Source organism: Monodon monoceros, unplaced genomic scaffold, assembly GCF_005190385.1.
Source record: "Monodon monoceros isolate NGI ecotype Baffin Bay Population unplaced genomic scaffold, NGI_Narwhal_1 Super_Scaffold_1, whole genome shotgun sequence".
Taxonomy (NCBI): Eukaryota; Metazoa; Chordata; class Mammalia; order Artiodactyla; family Monodontidae; genus Monodon; species Monodon monoceros.
This window is the reverse complement of record NW_021703765.1, coordinates 46,741,487-46,763,286: the sequence shown is the minus strand read 5'-3', so window position 1 is coordinate 46,763,286 and position 21,800 is coordinate 46,741,487. Positions and strand designations below refer to the sequence as shown.

Here is a 21,800-nt window from a genome sequence, read left to right as displayed (position 1 = left end):
GTAGCATGTCTGCATTAAATAGTAACTACCTTTATTACTTTTTTAAAAATTTATTTATTTATTTATTTATTTTTGGCTGTGTTGGGTCTTCATTTCTGTGCGAGGGCTTTCTCTAGTTGTGGCAAGCGGGGGCCACTCTTCATCGCGGTGCGCGGGCCTCTCACTATCGCGGCCTCTCTTGTTGCGGAGCACAGGCTCCAGACGCGCAGGCTCAGTAGTTGTGGCTCACAGGCCTAGATGCTCCAAGGCGTGTGGGATCTTCCCAGACCAGGGCTCGAACCCGTGTCCCCTGCATTAGCAGGCAGATTCTCAACCACTGCACCACCAGGGAAGCCCCCTTTATTACTCTTTACTTGACAGGTTATTACGGGGATGGAATGGATACCCGATGAGCTGTATGGCACAATAAAGTTGCTTGTCAAAGATTATTTCTCACTCTTTTATGTGGACTTTAAAACCATATTAAAATTTCCCTAAACTAGAATCCAGTAATTTAGATTGTATGGAAATTAGCAAGGGCCAAACAAATGTTTATTAAATAAAGCTTTAAAAATTAATTGCATAGGGCTTCCCTGGTGGCGCAGTGGTTGAGAGTCCGCCTGCCGATGCAGGGGACACGGGTTCGTGCCTCGGTCCGGGAGGATCCCACATGCCACTGAGCGGCTGGGCCCGTGAGCCATGGCCGCTGAGCCTGTGCGTCCGGAGCCTGTGCTCTGCAACGGGAGAGGCCACAACAGTGAGAGGCCCGCGTACCACAAAAAAAAAAAAAAAAATTAATTGCATAAAGAATGTCACAAGTTGGTGACAGGGTTGTGGGGTGGGAAGGAAGAGGAGGGTAGAACATGTGAAAAAAGGTGCAACCTCGCTTGGAAAAAAAGCTGTTTTCAAGGTCTATAGCAACATCCATTACCATTTCAAGAACAAATATATTAATTACAGATGAGACATATTTAAGATCAGTGGCACCTTTACTTGGCAGTATTTTGTTGGCAAGCAAATGGATATTATATGTGAATGAAAATAATGAACCTACAGCTTTCCACAAATACTCAATACTTCAGAAATTTTAGTAATTTGGTCTGGTCATTTTCCAATTCTGAATTTCTGTGAAAATAAGTCACTGAACAGAGAGGGAAAAAAAATGGGTGAAATTAAATGAAAGCTACTAATGATGAAAAGCTCACCCAAATAATTCATTAAAAAAACACCAGTATCAACTTTATATTGTGTGTTTTCATGGTGGTTAAAAGGAAGACATTATTGTCTTACAGATGTAGTTAATGTCTAGACATTAAGCACTATATAACACTTTACACAATGCCTGGCATGTACTAAAAGCTCAATAACCAAGAGGTATTACAAGGAGGAGAGAACACACACGAAGATTAAACTGTTATAAGTATTCAATATTTTGCCCACCTAACATGGCAAAGCACTAAATGGCAAACCAAGTACCAGTCAATGTTGGCAAGGAGAAGACAGTGAAAACATACCAGATAGGCATGGGTTAATATGGTCTACAAGAATCAGGAAAAGCTCCCTGGGAGAGTAAAGACTTGATCTGAGGTCTAAAATGGAAATAATTTCCTTGAGTTCAAAACCCAGATACAAAATGTCTAGTACATGCCAGGCAAGTTGCTCACAGTCTGGTGGGGGTATTTGGTGGAATGAGGAAGGTAATTCAGAACAGAAGAAGGGCTAAAGAAGATTGCTCTGGACAGGAAAAAGAGAGACAACAATCTAGTCAGAAAAAATCTGGAAAAAGATTTTTGCTTTAAATGATTCATAAAAATGCATTTTTTTCTTTTAATTATAGACAAATTTTGCACAGGTGCATGTAGTATAAGAAAGGAAAAAATATTTATCTTTACAAATAAAATCCAAAACTCTATGAAGATATAAATTTAAGCTACTAGTAACTTTGAAATCAAGGGGTAAAAAAAGTTGAACCATTTTTCAGCTTCTCTTGAGTTCTCTTTGAATATTAGATAAAACAGCATTAAAATATTTTATTTTCAGGGCTTCCCTGGTGGCGCAGTGGTTGAGAGTCCGCCTGCCGATGCAGCGGACACGGGTTCGTGCCCCGGTCCCGGAAGATCCCACATGCCGCGGAGCGGCTGGGCCTGTGAGCCATGGCCGCTGAGCCTGCGCGTCCGGAGCCTGTGCTCCGCAACGGGAGAGGCCACAACAGTGAGAGGCCCGCGTACCACCACCCCCGCCGAAAAGAAAAGAATCCGCCTGCCAATGCAGGGGGCACGGGTTCGAGCTCTGGTCTGAAGATCCCACATGCCAGGGAGCAACTAAGCCCGTGCATCACAACTACTGAGCCTGCGCTCTAGAGCCCGCAAGCCACCACTACTGAGCCCACGTGCTGCCAACTACTGAAGCCCACACGCCTACAGTCCATGTTCCACAACAAGAGAAGCCACCGCAATGAGAAACCCGCGCACTGCAATGAAGAGTAGCCCCCGCTCGCGGCAACTAGAGAAAGCCTGCACACAGCAACGAAGACCCAACGCAGCCAAAAATAAATAAATAAATATATTAAAAAAATAAAATGAATTGTCTCCTAACACATTTATTTATTTTCCTCAAAATGTGCATTTTTATGTTCTTGAACTTGATGTCTAACATTAAAAACTGAATTTAAGCCCAAATTTCCCTTGGAGAGAGATGCTTTATTAGGCTCACTTAATTCATCTCCAGTTCTCAGATTTCTCCCGATTCAGCTACTGGAGTCTCTTCCAAGGGACTTAGCTTATCTCCCTTACTAAGAGATCTTCATCTAGATGATCTTATTTAATGTTATGTATTCAGTTGTTGTTTCTATGCCATTGTAAATTTACCTAAATCAATCTTCTATAATGTTATCCATAAAGTAAACAGTCAATAAATTTTGTTCACTGATTGTCCAATGGACAATCTTAAAGAGGCATCGCACATTCATCACCTTCATTCCTAAGGTACTATTTAGGACTTGTCTATTTCTGCCTGCAAATCTCTCTTCTACCTTACACAGCACCAGTGAAGTGGAAGAGGCTGAATAACACAAACTAAATTATTGCTGTAGTAAAGGTTAAAGAAAAAAACCCCACCAGGGCATGCGCTGATTCTTTTTGAGTTAGGGAGTTTGCCCCTAGTTACCCATGACTGTAATATTTTGCTAGTTCCTAGTATGAACTAGGAACATATGAAATTACTATGACTTATAGTAATTAACTTCCTGTACTGTTTTGTAAACATTCATATCATTCAAGAAAGCTAAGAAATTGGGACTGGGGGAATAGTAGTTTGAATAATGAGTCTTTTATAAACATAAATCTGAGGAGAAAAAGAAGTCGTCAAAATTCTTGCCTTACACCAAATTAGGGTCAATTTTCCTTGCCAGTTATTCCAACCATATACTGATCGTTTTCACCTTAAAAATCTGAAACCTCCCTTCTGTCTCATCATTTTCAAAATGAAGAGGTATGGCTGGTAGATATTGGGGATATACAGTTAGAGAGATGAAGGAGTAGGAACGTTAAGTACTATATTGCAACACCACTGAATTGCACCGTATGCCCATGGAGATCCAATCCTGAAGGCTGGTAATACAATTTAAAATCCCACCACAGACCAGGAGAAAGTTTTGTGACAAAGAAAAAAAATATTTTAGGATTCATTAAGACATATTTTCTTAAGTATATAACTTCTGCCCTCAAAGCAAGTTGAGAATGTAGACAGGTTTGTGAACTCTTTACGAGTACTAGTACCATTTACTAGAGACTCGTCATACATATCAAAAGGCTGACATAGAGAGAAGTTTTATTTAATATTAAATCATAGAAGTTTCCTCTTGATTCTCTTATAATTCAGTACATGTTGTATCAGAATTATTTCAATAAAACCGATTTATCTCTAAAGGGCTGTAAGGGTAGGGAGAGGGCTCTGTCTTACCCATCTTGTATCTATGCAATACATAATGTAAATATTTACACACAATCAAGCAATGTGTGAATGATTCATACCTGTTCATTGTAAAAGAAAAAAATCTTTGCTTCCTTCCACTTCTCTTTAGATGAAGGCTCCTGTGGAGTCACAGTGATTCCCTTTTGTTTATATTCCTAATCTATCCTTGTAGCTATTCTTCTGTAAAAGGAATACTGCACATTCTGGTAGTTTGTGATTCATCTACAGAACACCCTTCCTCTTATTTGGGTCATTTCAGTTACCCTGTATGTGGTACACAAGATATCCTTAGATTTATCCTTAGATAATATCCTTAGATAATACACAAGATAATCCTTAGATTTATCTTAAGAGGAGTACATTAACCAAATCGCCTGGTCCTTTATCACTCTTATTCCAATGAGATATATTACCTCCTGTCCTCCTACTCCCAGCAGTTTTTTTTTCGCTTCTCTCTTCCTCCCTATTTTCATTTCGGGTTCTGCCTTCTCTTGTCCACCCCTTCCACTTGAACAGCTTTCCTACTGAAGCACGTCACACCACCCTTCTCTTCTCCTTCATATTGCTTCTAAAATCCCACCTGCTCCGTAAAGCTTGTTAGTAATAACACCCACACAACAAGGTGGGTGTTTACTTTTTTATTCTTGTTGTTTGTACTCTTCAACAGTGAGTTTTTGAGGATAGAGGTCTGTTGCCTTGACTTTACCTATTCTAAAACATACTGTGCAGTTACCATGTATATAAATGTATAGGTGGTGGGGTTCTTTTAATCCCTTGATTTAACTGAAATTATTTGGATTTTGTCAATCCTTCCTCATTCATCATTCCAAAAATATCTTTTAAAAATAGAATAAAATGCCACCATATTCTTTATATTTTCAAAGGTACTAGCACAAGCTTATATAGAATATTGGGGAGTTTGAGAATTGAGTGGGACAAGTGAATATTTCAATTTCCTCATCACAGACAATCAAAGTGAGGTCCCCAGAGAGAAGAAGTGTCCTTGTCTGTGACTCACAGAAAGTGACTCACAGAAAGCTCTAGCAAGCCTAGAACTCTGGGTCACCATGAATACACCCACATTTATATGATGGGTGTGCACATTTACAAAAAGGAATTGGTAACTACTGCCATGCTGGCTCGTTATTCTGCTTGAAGCTTACTGTGTCTCCTCCTGGCCCTGTGCTGCAGGATGGCTTTTATAGCCAACTGTCCATCGCTGGTTCTTTCTACTACCTGCTGCCTTCTTTGGGGGGTTCTCATTTCTCAGTGTCTACTTTTAGCCTGGAATTTACTATATTACATTCAAAGCATCTATTCACATTACATTCTAAGGTCTCCTGTCACTTAAGGAACTATGTCTTATTTCCCTTCTACAGCTCCATCACCCAGCCCGCTGCCTGACATGGAGCATTTATGAAGGAGTGTCTGAACGACACAGAAGAGAACTGATTTGGGCTTTTTATAAGTATACTCAAGAGTAAGTGTTTTCAGAGAAATTTACTGGAGGGAACCAGATTGCTGCCACCAAAAATACCTAAATTCTGCATAGTACCACCAGATAAGACCCAGCCTTCCTTCAGATTATCCCAGAAAATTAAACTGTGGACCTGAAAAACCTCTGCATAATTATTACTGATAATATATCTTATAAAGCTAGACATTTTTCAAACTAAAAATATCCCAAAATATAAGCTAAGAAAATATGGGGCCCTTTCCCAACAGGGTCTTGAGAACATTACTCTACAGTATAGAATACAAGGGGGAACATTAAGAAAAAGATGGTAATAGCAAATTCGACATTTTATATAGAATCCGTGCAAGGCAAGCACTGTAATATTTTCTAGATATTCTTTAAAAGTCCAGGTGATAAGTCAGTCATTCTTTTAAAAGACATTTTGTAATTTCAATGTGACTATCCTTACGAGGCATTTGAGAATATCCCTTTTTCCAATCCTGTCAACTCCTTACCATCTTAATATGTACATGATTCACTATATGAGGGTACATCTGCTTTTAGAAGGTTTAATTCTTTGCCAAGAGAAACATGAAACAATATCTATGATGTGTGCCATTGTGCACTCAGTGTCTTTGCACAATGCCTGCCATTTGTCTGAAACTCAATAACTGTTAAATGAATGAATGAACTAGATGCAAATTAATATCAGCAGTTGGGGAATGTCTGCTTTGGAATCATTTAAATTTGTATAACAAAATGATATCAATCCAGATCCAATTAATGGTGCTAAAAGGGTCTATCTTCCACCAAAACGATTTCAATTTTCCAATCCTAGTGGGTATAGACATTAAACTTAGAGGGCTTCCTGCCAGTCTTTCAACTATCTTATTTAGTCCTCCCCTCCCACCTTTCCTTCTACCCCCCCCCCAACTCTTTCCACTCTTCTGTTCCTCCTCTTACTTTTTCTTAAGAAATGATCTTTATTAAACATGTGGTTGCTTTCATAATTAAAGTTGTATTTCTGGACATTTCTTTATCATGAGCTCTTATGAAATCAAGAAGCTCATTTTTGCTTCCCTACTGTAAGCCACACTTATAAAATACACAAGATAATCCTTAGATTTATCTTAAGAGGAGTACATTAACATCAGACTTTGTCAAGCTAGGTTTATCAATGCCACTTTGATTTCTAATCATGGTATATTTTTGCTACAAAATATCTCTCAATCACTTACTAGTAATTTTTAAAACATAGTACTCTATTACAAAAATAAATCAAGAGGTTATGCATCTAAATTATAAATCCTGTCCAAGGACAAAAACAAAAGCAAAAATTTCACCACTTTTCTTTCCCCAGAATGTAAATATATTTGATCCATGAAGAAAATGCGTAGTGAGTTTTAGGCAAACAAATAATAGTTCTTTAAAATTAACCACCTCTCAAACTATTCACTTTCTTCTTGAGCTTAGGAGAAAGTGTCTTATTTTGGTATTCACTTACTATGCCTTTCATTTACAATTTTTAACTTTCTTAGATATTATTTCCCTAAGATTTTTTTTGCTCTCCTGCTCTCCATGATATGTTTCAATCCAATAATACTATCGGACATTTTCGATTTCTTATCTATAATTCCTTTTTCCACCTATACACTCATCTATTTACACGTTTTTCTACCTTTTATATTTATTGTTGCCTGATGCTGTCTTTGAATATTTTATCTTTGTGGCTTTTACACTCTCTTTGTTCCTTGGATTTCATTGCTTCTATATTTGTTTTTTTTTTTAACTTTTTTTTTTTTTTTTTTTTTTTTTTTTGTGGTACGCGGGCCTCTCTCACTGTTGTGGCCTCTCCCATTGTGGAGCACAGGCTCCGGACGCACAGGCTCAGCGGCCATGGCTCAAGGGGCCCAGCCGCTCCGCGGCATATGGGATCTTCCCGGACTGGGGCACGAACCCGTGTCCCCTGCATCGGCAGGCGGACTCTCAACCACTGCGCCACCAGGGGAGCCCTATATTTGTTTTAATATTTGATTATGCCTTTCTATATAATCAACTTTGTAGACATATGATGACTGATTTCAATGCATTTTCACCGAATAATCCATAGTTCTAGCACTAGATAAAATTATTCTAGATTATAGTAAATTAACTGAAGCACATTTTAGATATAAATTATATGAATGTGTGCATACATACATAGGGATATGTGCTGACTTATACACAGATATTATATAAATGATGTACCATATGCAACATTTGTCAGGTGCTTCAGTTTACCAAGAACTTTCTTACAAACATATGATCTGCTCTTTACAATAACAGTATAAAGTAGGCAAAATATGGATTATGCCCATGTTAACAATGAAGGAACTCAAGCTTAGGAAAGACTAGTTAAGATCACACAGATGCTTCTGTCAACTGTTATTTGAACTCGGTTTTTCTCTAAGTACAATATTTTCTTCTATTTCGTTATGTGGTTTATGCGTAAACTCTCCATACCCATAGAGGCAATCTCTGAATAACAAAACATGTTCAGACTCAGTTGAAGGCTTGCTTATGTAATATAATGTTTAATTGAACAAAATCAATCTTTTGCCTTGATATGGGGATTTTTTAATAGGATTTCACCTGCCACTCAATCTCTTTATGACACGAATTGCATAGTCTATTACATACTTAGGAGAAATCTTATGTTCTATTTATGTGTGGTTCCTTCTTTGTTTCTTTTTCCATTTGTTTTAATCACCAGCTTTCAATTATTTGCAAGTGTTGACTAAAAACCTATGATGTGTTAAGAAACTCTCCTGAGAAACACGGAGGATACCATGTAACCCTGCCTGCTTCCCTCACTCTGGCTCCCTCTGCTGCAGCCATGCTTACCCCCTTGCTATTCCTAAGCCTGCCAGGCACACTACTGCCTTCGGACTTTTGCTTGGGAGTTCTTTTCCATTTTGCTTGCTCTTTACACAGATACCTGCAAAGCTAACTCCTGCCTGGTTATTTGCTATCTCCTCTGAACTACTTTAGCACTTCACTAGTACTTCTATTAAGGCACATATTCCATTCTACTTTATACTGTATTTATTGCTATACATTAGTTTTTTCCTAGTAAACTATAAGCCCTCAGGGGACTATACTGGGAAGAAAGACATGTATTCAAATAACCATATTCGTATAATGCTCATCCTCTTTACAAACCTGATAGCCTAATGCCTTGTACATTGCAGGAAATGAATAAATTTATCTTAAATTGAAGCACCAGACGAGGAATAAAAAGTTAATGCTATAGATTAATGTTCTCCAAAGTGTGAGATATGCACCACCTCAACTATAAGGCATGGATACTGCTCTTTCTAATTACACAAAAGAAAAAAGTCTCACTAAGATGCTAATATGTCTTTAATACCTCTACAAACCTTGACAAACTTACTTGTAACAATGAAAGGACAGGTTTCAGACTCACAAACCTTTGCAGGTATGAGTATAGCTAGAATTTTTAAAACATTATTTTGTATTAATTGTATTACTTTTATATTTATCTTATATTTATGATAAGTGATACTGATTGCATACTATGGTTCTGATTATTTTGCTTTTTAAGTCAAATATTAAATGCTTACAAACAGTAAACATAAGTAATATATAAATAGTAACTATTAAGCAAATACCTGTGTGCCCAACTTAGCTTCCTGTGTGGTCTTCTCAAACCATCTATTATTCTCTGTCTGAATTTGCATTTCCCATATTACTGATGAGGATTAAACATTTTCACATGTTTACTGGATCTTCATGTTTCCTCTTTGTGAAATGCCTGTTCGTGTTAATTTCATATTGTCTTATTTGGTGATTTGAGTTCTCCTGTTAATTTGTGGCTATTTCTTTTCTATTTAGGAAACTAATACTTTTCCCAACTATATGTGTTATAAATATATTTTATTATCTTGGAGTTCTTATTTTTGCTCACTTTATGGTAAATTTTGGTAAACAGAAGTTATTATTTTTAATGTAGATGAACATATCAATCACTTTATTTGTGATTTATACTCTCTGGGTCTTATTTGAGAAATCTTTCCTTAATCTAAGGTCATAAAAAATTCTCTGTATTTTTTTCTATGATTTATGGTTTTGTTCTTTCACACATTTTTTTTTTTTTTTTTTTTTGTGGTACGCCGACCTCTCACTGTTGTGGCCTCTCCCGTTGCGGAGCATAGGCTCCGGACGCGCAGGCTCAGCGGCCATGGCTCACGGGCCCAGCCGCTCCGCGGCATGTGGGATCTTTCCGGACCGGGGCACGAACCTGTGTCCCCTGCATCGGCAGGCGGACTCTCAACCACTGCGCCACCAGGGAAGCCCTTTCACACATTTTTATACACGTGAGTAGGGGCTCAATTTTATTTTATCTTTCTCTATGGCTAAGTTGAATACTCCATTCATTCCCCCACTGAGATGCAAAGACAGCTCTACTCTATTCAGTCTTATATCTCTTTCGGAGAATCTCTGTTTTGTTCTGTGGACAAATATCATGTCATCCTAGTTACTGCAGATTTATTATAAATTGCCTACAGAGTAGGACAAATCCTACTCTGCCTGCTCCTTTTCTTCAAGAGTATCTTTGCTATTCTTGACCTTTTGTTCTTCAGTATACATTTTTTAATTTATTTTTTAGATGTTGGGGGTAGGACTTTATTAATTATTTATTTTTGCTGTGTTGGGTCTTTGTTTCTGTGCAAGGTTGTGGCAAGCGGGGTCCACTCTTCATCGCGGCCTGCGGGCCTCTCACTATTGTGGCCTCTCTTGTTGCGGAGCACAGGCTCCGGACGCGCAGGCTCAGTAGTTGTGGCTCACGGGCCTAGTTGCTCCGCGGCATGTGGGATCCTCCCAGACCAGGGCTCGAACCCGTGTCCCCCGCATTAGCAGGCAGATTCTCAACCACTGCGCCACCAGGGAAGCCCCAGTATACATTTGTCAAATTCCAAAAACCAAAATTTTTTTTTTAAATACACTTTAAAACCTGTAGAAATTTTCATTAGAATAGCTGTGAGTCCACAGATCAAATTAGGGATGACTGAGAGCTTAACAGTATTGAGTCTTCCTATTCCTGAACAAGTTAAATCTGATCATTTATTTAGGTCTTTAACAATATCTTTTAATAATGTTTTATCATTTTCTCCATAGTCTTGCACACCTTATAAGTTTTATTTCTAAGTGCCTATTTTTGAGCTTATTATAAATGGAATTATTTTAAAATTCATATTATCTAACTTTTTTGGTAATGAATAAAAATCGAATTAACTTGTATGATTTGATTTGGTATCCAGCAACTTTGCTAAAGTTTTATTCATTACAATAGTTTGTCTTTAGATTCTTTGGATTTTGTTTTACAAACATATGACCTCTAAATGACAGTTTAATTTGGTTCTTTTCAATGTCACTGTTACCTGTTTTTTTATTAGTAAATTCATTTTTATTTTATCTTACATTGTTGGTTAAGTCACCCAGGAAGCCTTATTAGTGATTTTATTGTAAAATAATAATTGCATTAAAATTTCACCACTAATGATGATGCTTGCTGAAGACGATATTTTAAACAGTCTTTATAAGGGTAAGGAAATTACTGCCTATCCCTAATTAAGTGTTCTTTTTGATCACAAAAGTATGCTGAATTTAGTTTTTTCTGCAACTCTTGAGATAAACATATAATTTATCTCCTTTAAACTGTTAACGTGGTAAAATTAATTAATTGATTTCCTGAGGTTGAACCCACCTTGTATTCTTGTGATAAAATCGTTTTGGTTACAGTATAAAAACCTTTTTTTAACAGTGTGAATTTAGTTTGTTTACATTTTATTTAAAAGTTTAAAATGTAAAATCATGAGTAAAACTGGCCTAAATTTTCCTTTTACATTTTTGTCTGGTTTTGACATCAAGATTATACTAGATTCATTAAAGGAACTGGAGTGTTCCCTCTTTTTATACTTTCTGGCTCAGCTTTGGAATTATGTGTATGTTCTGGTATTTTCTTTGTGGGCAGGTTTTCAACAATTTATTAACTCTTTCATATTTATGGAATCATTCTACTTCTTTTTTTCTTGAGTCAGCTTTAGTAACATATAATCCTAAGACTGTTCCCATATAATCAAAATTATCCAGTTATTAGCATAAAGTTCTTCATAGTATTATCTTACTCTTCTTTATTTTGTGTGTTTTGGGTGCATTTTGTACAATTTTTATTGAGAAATAACATATGTATAGTAAACTGCTGTAACCTTAAGAATATGCCTGATTTATGGAATTTTACAAATACCAGTGTAACCACCACATAGATCCAGATATGGAACATTTCTAGAATGTTCCCTTCCACCCTTTCCTAGTTGATACCATCCCAAAGGTAACTATTCTGACTTCGATTATCAAAAATTAGTTTTACCCATTCTTAAATTTTATATGAATGGAATTGTGTAGTAGGATGTGTGTGGTTCCTTTTTTCCATCATTTTGTATGTGAGTATTCCAGGTTGTTACATAGCGGTAGTTCATTCTTCTTTATTTCTGTGTAGTAGTCCATCATATGAATGAAATAAAATTCATATCATTGTATGAATGTATTTATACATTTATTCTATTTTGACAGATACTTCGACTCCTGCTTAAAGCTTATATGCAAAAGCTACTATGAATATTCTTGTTCATTACTTGTTAAACATGTGCATTCATTTCTCTTAGATATAAACCTAGGAATAGACTTGATGGGTCGTAGAGTAGGCTAGTAATCAACTTTAGTATATACTGTCCAACAGTTTTTCAAAGCAGTTATACAAAATTATACTCTCACCAGTAAAGTAAGAGAGTTCCAGTTGCTCTTCATTCTTGCAAAAATGAATTTATGTACTCTTTTTTATTTCAGTCATTCTGATATGTGTAGTGGTTCCCCTACTATCTTTTTAACTTCTGCGCATGTGAAGTTATGGCTCCCCCCTTCATTCTTCATATTATTTATTTATTGTTGTCTTACCCTGATTAATCTCACCAGAAGTGTGTAAACTTCGTTAGTCATTTCAAAAAACTGCTGTTTTACTTTGCTGGCCTCCTTGTTGGTTGTTTTACATTTCATTACTTTCTGCTTTTAGGTTTACTATTTCCTTCGTTTCTATTTTTTATGGGTCTGTTTCCTTGTTCTGTTCCTAATGTCTTAAGTTTGATTTTTATCACATTGATATTAAGCTTTTTAAAATTTTCTAATATGTATTTTTATGTTCTAATAACTTTCCCTCTAAATACTGCTTTAATTTATATCTCACAAGTTTTAAAATATAGTTGTCTTTCAGTTTGAAGTGTTTTTAATTGCTATTTCCATGGCCTCTTTGTTCCATGGGTAGTTTAATTTTGAAATTTATGGGGTTTGGGAAACTTCCCTGGTGGCACAGTGGTTAAGGATCCGCCTGCCAATGCAGGGGACATGGGTTTGAGCCCTGGTCCGGGAAGATCCCACATGCCACGGAGCAACTAAGCCTGTGTGCCACAACTACAGAGCCTGTGCCCTAAAGCCCACGAGCCACAACTACTGAGCCCGTGTGCCACAACTACTGAAGCCTGCGTGCCTAGAATCCGTGCTCCACGACAAGAGAAGCCACCGCAATGAGAAGCCCATGCACTGCAACGAAGAGTAGCCCCCGCTCGCCACAACTAGAGAAAGCCCATGCGCAACAGCAAAGACCCACCACAGCCAAAAATAAATAAATAAATAATGAATTTATAAAAATGAAATAAAATTTATGGGGTTTTAAAAAATATTTTTATTTATAATGCATTTGTACTGTGGTCAGAAAATGTGATTTGTGAGATCCTAAACTTTTAAATCTGTTGTGAATTATGATAGGAAGAGAGTAAAAGAGATCAGTTAGTTTACAAGGATAAGACTTGCACTGGAGAGAGAACGCAGGAGATGCAAATAGAAGAGAAAATACAGCACCTCAAGAGTGACCAATTCAAAAGGTTAGGAGACCAGACAACATTTAGGAGATACAAAGTTTCAGACAAGAATAATTAGGAGAATCATGCAACACAGACAAAAACTGGAGAGGAAAAAAAAGAAATTATGATTTGATTTGATCAAATGGCTAGCACAATGTTCAACTGGTAATGTCAAACAAGTTAATTGAAAATCTAAGATGGGACTTAACGAGAGGTTACAGGTTGAAATTTGATATTTCACTCATCTGTATGGGATAATAATTCCATAATAGGAAATGAGGGTAAGGGAAGAAAAAAACATATTAAAAATAGAACCCTTAGAAACATGCATATTTAGGGCTTCCCTGGTGGCGCAGTGCTTGAGAGTCCGCCTGCCGATGCAGGGGACACGGGTTCGTGCCCCGGTCCGGGAAGATCCCACATGCCGCGGAGCGGCTGGGCCCGTGAGCCATGGCCGCTGAGCCTGTGCGTCCGGAGCCTGTGCTCCGCAACGGGAGAGGCCACAACAGTGAGAGGCCCGCGTACCGCAAAAACAAAAACAAAAACAACAAAAACAAGCATATTTAAAAGGTGAAAAAATATATACAAATAAGGAACTGGCTATTTAGCTTTTTTAAAAGTCTTTACAAGGTTCTCCTAATTAGGCTGTTAAATTTCTAGAAACAGAAAGTACATCTAATAGAAAACTGCATCTATATTACGCAGAGAGGGGAGTCATCCAGTAATAAGAGATCCAGAATGTAGCTTTCCATTTTCTTTCATTATTCAAAAGTACCTTAAGTAGATATTCACTAATCTCTACTTCGATATAATTTCAGCTAAATGTAAAATGCTCCTGCTAAACAAAATTCTACCGCTACAGAGGGTGTTTTCAAACTCTTTGGCCTAGTACTCAATGGACAAATATGTGCAATTCAAGATTCATGGTGGTATACAGAAACATTCTTACTTTTGAATTCCGTATGTTCTAAAAGACACTGTATGCATATGGAAAGCATCAGCAAAAAATCCAGAACTGGAAGTAAGTACAGAAAATCTAGGGATGGTAGTGGTAGCAAATTCAATGTGTGATGCAATGATCAACGCTTAATGAACATGAGACTAGAGATAGTGGATGAGAGGCAGCTGCTTCCATGTTCCACACCCCGATACTTATGCCAGGGGTCAGTAACTCCCTGTTCTAGTGCGTTGTAGATGCCAAACAAATACTGAGCACAACAACAATAAATCTGAGAGCAGATTAAACTTGGAAAAGCAACTAAGTCTATTTCAATAACATCTTGAATTTTACAAATCTACTTGGTCATGTAATTTTTCTACTTAATTTTAAGATACTGTTTATTTAGAGGAAACTTAACTCATTTATTTTTGCTCCTTTAGCTTAGCAAAACTTAATACCAGCAATTTGACACACAAAAACTTCGACATTTTTCTCTCAACCTCATATGGATATTTTTATTATACAAAGCAAAAAAGAACTCTGGAGCTTAAGCATGTCAACATAGACGTTTCTATTTTCAGTGTAAGAACTATAAAGGAAGAATACTGACTTTGAGACACTCAAAACAGACCTTCTCACTGAAGATGATCTCTGAATTGTTAGAACTTTCAAGCCTTTTAGCTTATTTAATATTTTTAGATCACACCTAATTTTAAAGCATCTCCGTACTTTTGGGTAAACTTATCATCTATGTGTATTAGTTATTAGATACACCTGCAAATATATCCAAAGATGGAGTATACACTACTTTCGTTCTGAAGTACTTACACTATGTTCATTTATTCAACTGATATTTATTAAGCTCTTAGGTTAAGCTGTTGGATGTTCATAGGTGAGAAAGGGGAAGAAGGAAATAAACAAGTAAACAAAAACGACTATTTTAAAAGAAAATCTTCAGGAGGAAACCAACTTCGATAAGATTTTCAGGGAAGGCCCACCTGACAGCCGAGAAAGAACTGGCGGTGCAGAGAGGCTGGCTCAGAAGTGCAGGCCAAGTGAGGAAGGAGCACATGTGAAGGTTCCAAAGCAGAAACCCCCTGCCCCATCCCCCTGGAGGCTGGGAGGCTGGGTGCAGTGCATGAGGAAGAGCCAATCAGGACAAGGCGAGGGCAGCCAGGCCGGCCAGGACATGCATGGTCTCACAAACTGGTGAGAGGTTGGAATTTTATTTGAGTGAAATGGGAAGCCACCGAAGAATTTTATGTGACATCATGAGATTGACACGTCCACAGGCCTCCTTCCCACTTCAGCATGAAGAATGGATGGGAAGCAGGCAGAAGATGAAGGAGGGGACTCTCTCAGGAGGCCAGAAATGACTGCAGCCTGGACCACAATGATGGCTTTGGGGATGGAAAGAAGGGGATGGGATACTCACTGGAGGTGGAATCCACAGAACTTATTAATAGATTAGATGTGTGGAAAGAGGGAAAGGGAGGAATCAGGAGTGATTCCTGGGTTTCTTGCTTGGCTAACTGGGTGTAGGGTAGATCCCTTTACCAAAAATGATGTTAGTTAGGAAAAAGATAGGCTTCAGGAGAGAGAAGCAAGAGATTTTAGTAGGTACACATTACACTTCAGAAGTCTAAAAGAGATACACATGGCAAAGTCAAGCTGTCAGTGGAACACAGTAATCTGGAACTAAGAGGAGATCTAAGCTAGAAACATAAATTTGGGAATTCTTACCAAAGAAATAGTTGCGGCAACATGAATAGATGAGATGCCTATGGAGAGAGTAGACAGAGAAGTAAAAGAGGACCAAGGATGAGCATCGAAGAACTCCTACACTTTTTAGGACAGGCATAGGACGAGAAATCTCCAAAGACAGAAGCAGGAAGAAGACTACGAGTGGGAACGCCATGAAATCAGAGAGAGGCACGGCAAGGGAAGAACTGTCCACCCTGCAAAGTGCTACGGAGATGAACCTGGAGACCACCGGCAACCTTGGCAGGACAATTACAGCTTCCTTGAGAAAGCAGACGTTGAAGTGGAGTGGGATAATAACAGCAGACCCGTACACGCTCAGAGTATCTAGAACAGCACTTCAATAACAGTAAAACAAGATTTGAGTCCAAATGTGGTAAAAATATAAATAGCAATCCTATAGTTAACACACGCAGAAGAACAACACAAATTTATTTAATACCTTCAGGTTCCAGTCACTGTGTCAGGTGGTTCCTGAATGAAAAAAAGCCAGGCAGCCGGCTGTCCTGCCATACCGCCCTGTACAGGGAAAGGCTCTGGGAGAGCCACCAGCCAGACACAGCACTGAGGCACCTGCCTACGATGGGCCTGGCATTATCATAGGGCTCAGGAATATCAGATTGAGTAAATTCTTGCCCCCAGGAATTCAGGGGAAGAAAAGAGAAATGTACATAGGTAATTATAAAGCACTGTAACACTTTTCATATGAAATTTATAACATATTGTATAGACAGGGCATTCCAGGAGAAAGGAGATGTTTGTGGTGATAAGCTGGGGTCAGAGGAGGCCTTCTAGAGTACCTGATCTCCAATTAAAGGGAAAGATGGACAGCTTCATGGAAGACAGAGGGCAGTCAGGAGGAGAGGGGTTATTTGAGCCGAAGGGACTGGACAGCCTTAGCAAGATACAGCAGCAGCATGTTGTGTGCGGGTTAATTAAAGCACCTCCAAGAACAGAATAAGGTGAAAGCTAAGGAAAGAGGGAGAAATTTTACCAGGGACCTACAGAGTCTTATATTTCACAATAAAAGGGCTATGATATCATCCTATAGGGATGGAGGTGCAGAGCACTTAAAATGTTCCAAATAGGGAGGGCCATGTTATTCAGGTTTGTGTTTTAGATAGATTGTTCTGGCAGCTGTGTGGGGATGGATCTGAAAGTAGTAACACTAAAGTCAGAGGGAACAGTTACGAGGCTGCTTCAGTAGTTTAGTGAAAGATGATCAGAGATTGAACTTAAAATGTGGTAAGAGGATGGAGAAGAGGGGATTGATTCAGAAATACATATGAGTAGAAATCGAGATGGCTGGATGGCCAACTGGATGTGGAGAAAAAGAAAAGACTAAGAAGATCAATGGATCCACAAGTGAAATAGAATACTTAAGAAAAAAAGCAGGTTTGGAGAAAGGATGATGAGTTCTGTTTTGGACCCAGTGAGTTTGAAGTTCACAGGAACATGTGAGTGCGTATATATCCAGCAGGCAGCTGTGTGTATGAGTCTGAATTTCAGAGGAGAGGTTTGAGTCAAAGACACCTTTTTTTTTTGGAAATAGCTTCACTGAGGTGTAACTCACATGCAAAAAGTCACAAATTTACATCTGGTGAGTATTAGTAAACACATACAGTCTCGTAACCACCAGCACAATCAAGATACAGAATATTACCATCAGCCCCCATAAGTTCCCTCCTGTCTTTTGGAAACACCATTTGGAGAGTCATCGGTAGAAGGTGGTGGTTGAAACCCTGGGAGTGGATGAGGCCACGTGAAGCTGGTGGGGGGGGGGTCAGGTCAGTAGAGTGACAGTAGCAATGGGGACACTATCTTGCAGAAGCAGGTAGAGGACAGAGAGGGCTACGGAACATTCAAAGTGGCACAAAGGGAAACAGGAAGGAAGAGGTTCAGTTAGGAGGGAATGACCAACAGTGATAAGTAGAGAAGCAGGTAAACTACGATAAATGCTCTTTAAAAAAACCCAAAAGCATTACATCAGTCCACTAGGTCGGTAGAGATCTTAGAACAGTCAGTTGAGGTGCAGCAATAGAAGCAGAAGACCCCTTGCGGTGGGTGGAGGAAGTGAATGACGAGAGAAACTAAGACTGCTACACCGAGAGGATTTTATGAAAAGGACAAGGATGAGGTTGCAGCTAGAGGAAAGTGCCAATGGAATTACGAAAAGAGAGTCTTGAGTCTGGAGTTGGGAGACCTGGATTCTCGGAGTCTCTTGTTTACCACTTATTAACTGTGTGACCTTAGACCGATCTCAATTTATGTGGGTCTGTTTTGTTGTCTGTAAAATAAGGCAGCTTAATCAGATGACCTCCACTGTCCCTTCTAGCTTTGATTCTGTGGCACCGTACAGGCATCTAGAAACATGGAGATAATTTGTAACCCTTGTAAGAGCAATTTCAACAGAATCGTAGGGATGATGTGAACTGAAATGTGAATATATAATCCCTCAGAGAAATCTGGATATGAAGGATCTTAAGGAAACCATGGCAGATGGACACATGTTTCCAATATCATCGTGAGACAACATTTTGAGGTCCACATAGGGCAGCACCTGACCAGGGAGCCAAGCCAGTGTCAACGAACTCCAGAAGAAGAACTAACATTTATTCAACACATAGTAAATGTCAGTAAGTCTGCGAGGTGTTTCACGTGTGGAAAAAGCTAGATGTCCAGTGTTCTTTCTCTCTCAAATTCTCTCTACCATTTATGGAATCACTGCAGGTACAAGTTTATATCATAGTCAACCTCTGAGGAGGAAACAGAAATGATTAGGTTCCCCCAAATATTTTATTCAAAACAAAGTCTCCATGGCAAACTTAGATTAATAATTATAGAATTTTGGTACAAAGAGAACATTTTTCACAAATTCAGAAATAGCATGCAGAAGAAAAGGGAGTTCAAATTCAGATCTTCTGTCTCCAATTCCAAATTTCTCCATCATATGACAGCTACCTAATATTATTCTTCTTTAATTGTCATATGCCTAGGCTTTCATCTATTTCTTGGATTATATGGGTTTATATAGTACTTATCCTTCCCTAGATTATATCTAAATCCCTTTTAAATAGGTACTCTAGTCTCGACCGAGTAACATTCTTTTCAGTCTTTGAAAGAAGCATTCCAGCATCTATCAATACCCTTATGTGACTGTAAGTCATAGCCCAGAAAAATCTAATCTGGTTCTTGACAACATCTAGGTGCTCAGGTTTTATTCTCTTCTTTTCTCTTCTGAAGCCTCAATCCTCAGCAAGAAGAAGAGATGAAAATACCACCTACATTGCTAAGTCTTTCAGATCCTACCTAGGACATCTAAGTCAATGGACATACATGTGATACTTCTTTTTTGTGATAAAGTTTAGTTCCACGTGGCATGCCAGTCTTTTGGCAAAGTCTTATGTAATAACTTCGCCTTTACTGCCACTGGTGAAAAATTTACACAATACTCACAATGAGAGGTCGTAGAAGCTTAACTTGGCTAACAAAAAATGGGAACAAATTAATATTTATTATATGTCTTTTTCTTGCCGATGCAATCTTTTTAGGCTCCTTTTCGTAAAACTTTACATATGTTTAGATGATTTTCTATGTCAAGTCCAAACAGTATGGTCTACTTTACATTTTTTATGGTACAGAGTATCAGAAAGGAAGTGGGCACATGAAATTTTATGACAAAGAGTATAATAAAGAAAAAATGTAACAATGGTGAAAATGTTGAATAGATTAATGTACTGTTAAGGCACAAAGAAAAAATGTACAACTGAATCTTAATATCTGGCCAATTAAGGACACTGCTACAAGTTACTAATCAGATTTAGTAAGGAGGTTCTCTTTTGCATGGAGTCATTTTTCACCCTCAGTAGCAGGTGCTTAAAAAACACTATTGTAAGAATTAAAATTAACAAGTACTTTATATATTATTTTATGTAAGTGAAGCATATAGTTAAGCTTTATAAATTATCATTAAGATTGTAGGTATAATTGAAGACTTGACCATCCCTTAAAGATAAACTTTTTCCTAATCAACTCTAACCAAATTAACAGATAAAGACTATCCATATGTCCTCCTTCATTTTTAAAATATTTCACCTCCAATGGTATTATAATATAGAGCAATTTAGAAATATCAGAAAATCTAAACCATGAACAGATAAGAAGAAACAGGCATTTGCCTCTCCATAAATCTACCAAGACACAAAAGCTAGATTTTGCTTGGTTTTAAATGCACACATACCACCACAGTCACAAACACACACACACATACAGAGATTCATTTTAAACACCTTTTATATACTATTTAAATTAAACCTGAATATAAAAACTCTTCTATATATGTTAAGCATAACAAGACAAAAGAGAGGAATAATTTTCTGCATAAACTTTTCAAGAATTCTTGTTCAAAAGCATTTAAAAATAAAACATTTGGGGGAGATTTGGGGAAATGCGAATATAGATTTATAGATGATAGTATGGATTTCTTTAATTTCTTTAGCTGATTTCAATAATTGCCTGAGCTAATGATATTGTGGTTAAATAGGAAAATGCCCTTTTTCTTCGGAGATAAAGTTATCTACAACTTACTTTCATGTAGCTCAGGTTAATTAAAAAGGTTGCAAAGAGAGAGAAAAATGTAACAAAATGTTCATAACTGATAAAACTTGTGACATGGATACACGGACACATACATATGTTCACTGTGTTATTCCTCTAACTTTTCTATAAGTTTAAACATTTTTGAGATAAAAAGTTGGAAAAAGTAATTCATTTCATATGATTACAACTAGAAATATTTGTTTCAAAAGAAGCGATCTGATCCAACACATGAGTCATGAACCATTATCAAAACAAGGTTCTTCCAGTTTGAAAGGATTTTGTTTATTTAGATGAGAGAAAGGTGAGGATTTACTTGAGGAGGAGAGAAGGGAAGGCAGCTTCAAAGTTTGGGAGTTTGCCTGTCACACAGATGCACATTTCAGGAGGATGGGCTCTGCGTTCGTCTTCTCAGCCTTCCCCTACTAGCTGAGTGATGGCTATCTGCAGGGAGATGCAGGGGGACCTTGGAGAGGGTGTGAGTGCAGAGACAAGATAAGGAAAAGGCAGTGACCCCAGACTGAAGGGAGATAGGTCTCCCTGGGGTTTTCATTTGGATGGATCTCCAGATAGGGGCAGGTAGGGAAGGGGAGAGAGCTATTAGACACCAGGTGATAAAGCATAAAGAAATTATAATAAAATGAGCCATCCTCTGCTCAGCTTCAAGGAATGATGACTTACAAAACTATTTCACTGTAAATGAACTTGTTTTTCAGACTCATTATGCGAAAAAAGACACGAAACGACTCTTCAACTAAGAAAAAAAACCAAAACATGTTCACTTTGAAACCCAAACCCAGAGAGCGAAGACTTGGGGAGAGTGCCTTTAAAACGCATGTTGACCGTGTGGCGCTTAATAAATGTAGGGGCTTTGAAAAAATCCTGTTGTGAGAAACATCTTCCTCACTAGCCAGAAGACAAACAGAAACAGTGAGTGTTGACAACACGGTATTAAAAAGCCAGCCCTACCCAATTTGTTATCCACAAATATATATATTCTTTTAAATTTACTCTAAGCCAGAGTGTTGGCTCATAGCACTTTACTTTTATGTCATTATCTCTCTGCCATACACACAAGTCATAGCTGGGGATTTCAACTCGCAGTGAAGCTACACTGAGATTC

The 21,800-nt window shown here is 37.9% G+C and overlaps 1 protein-coding gene across 4 annotated transcripts in view; it reads right to left on the bottom strand.

The window, feature by feature from the left end:
* Positions 1-21,800, bottom strand: part of ZNF521 (zinc finger protein 521) — a 327,831-nt gene that overhangs the window by 184,538 nt on the left and 121,493 nt on the right. The gene's annotated exons all lie outside the window — the stretch shown is intronic.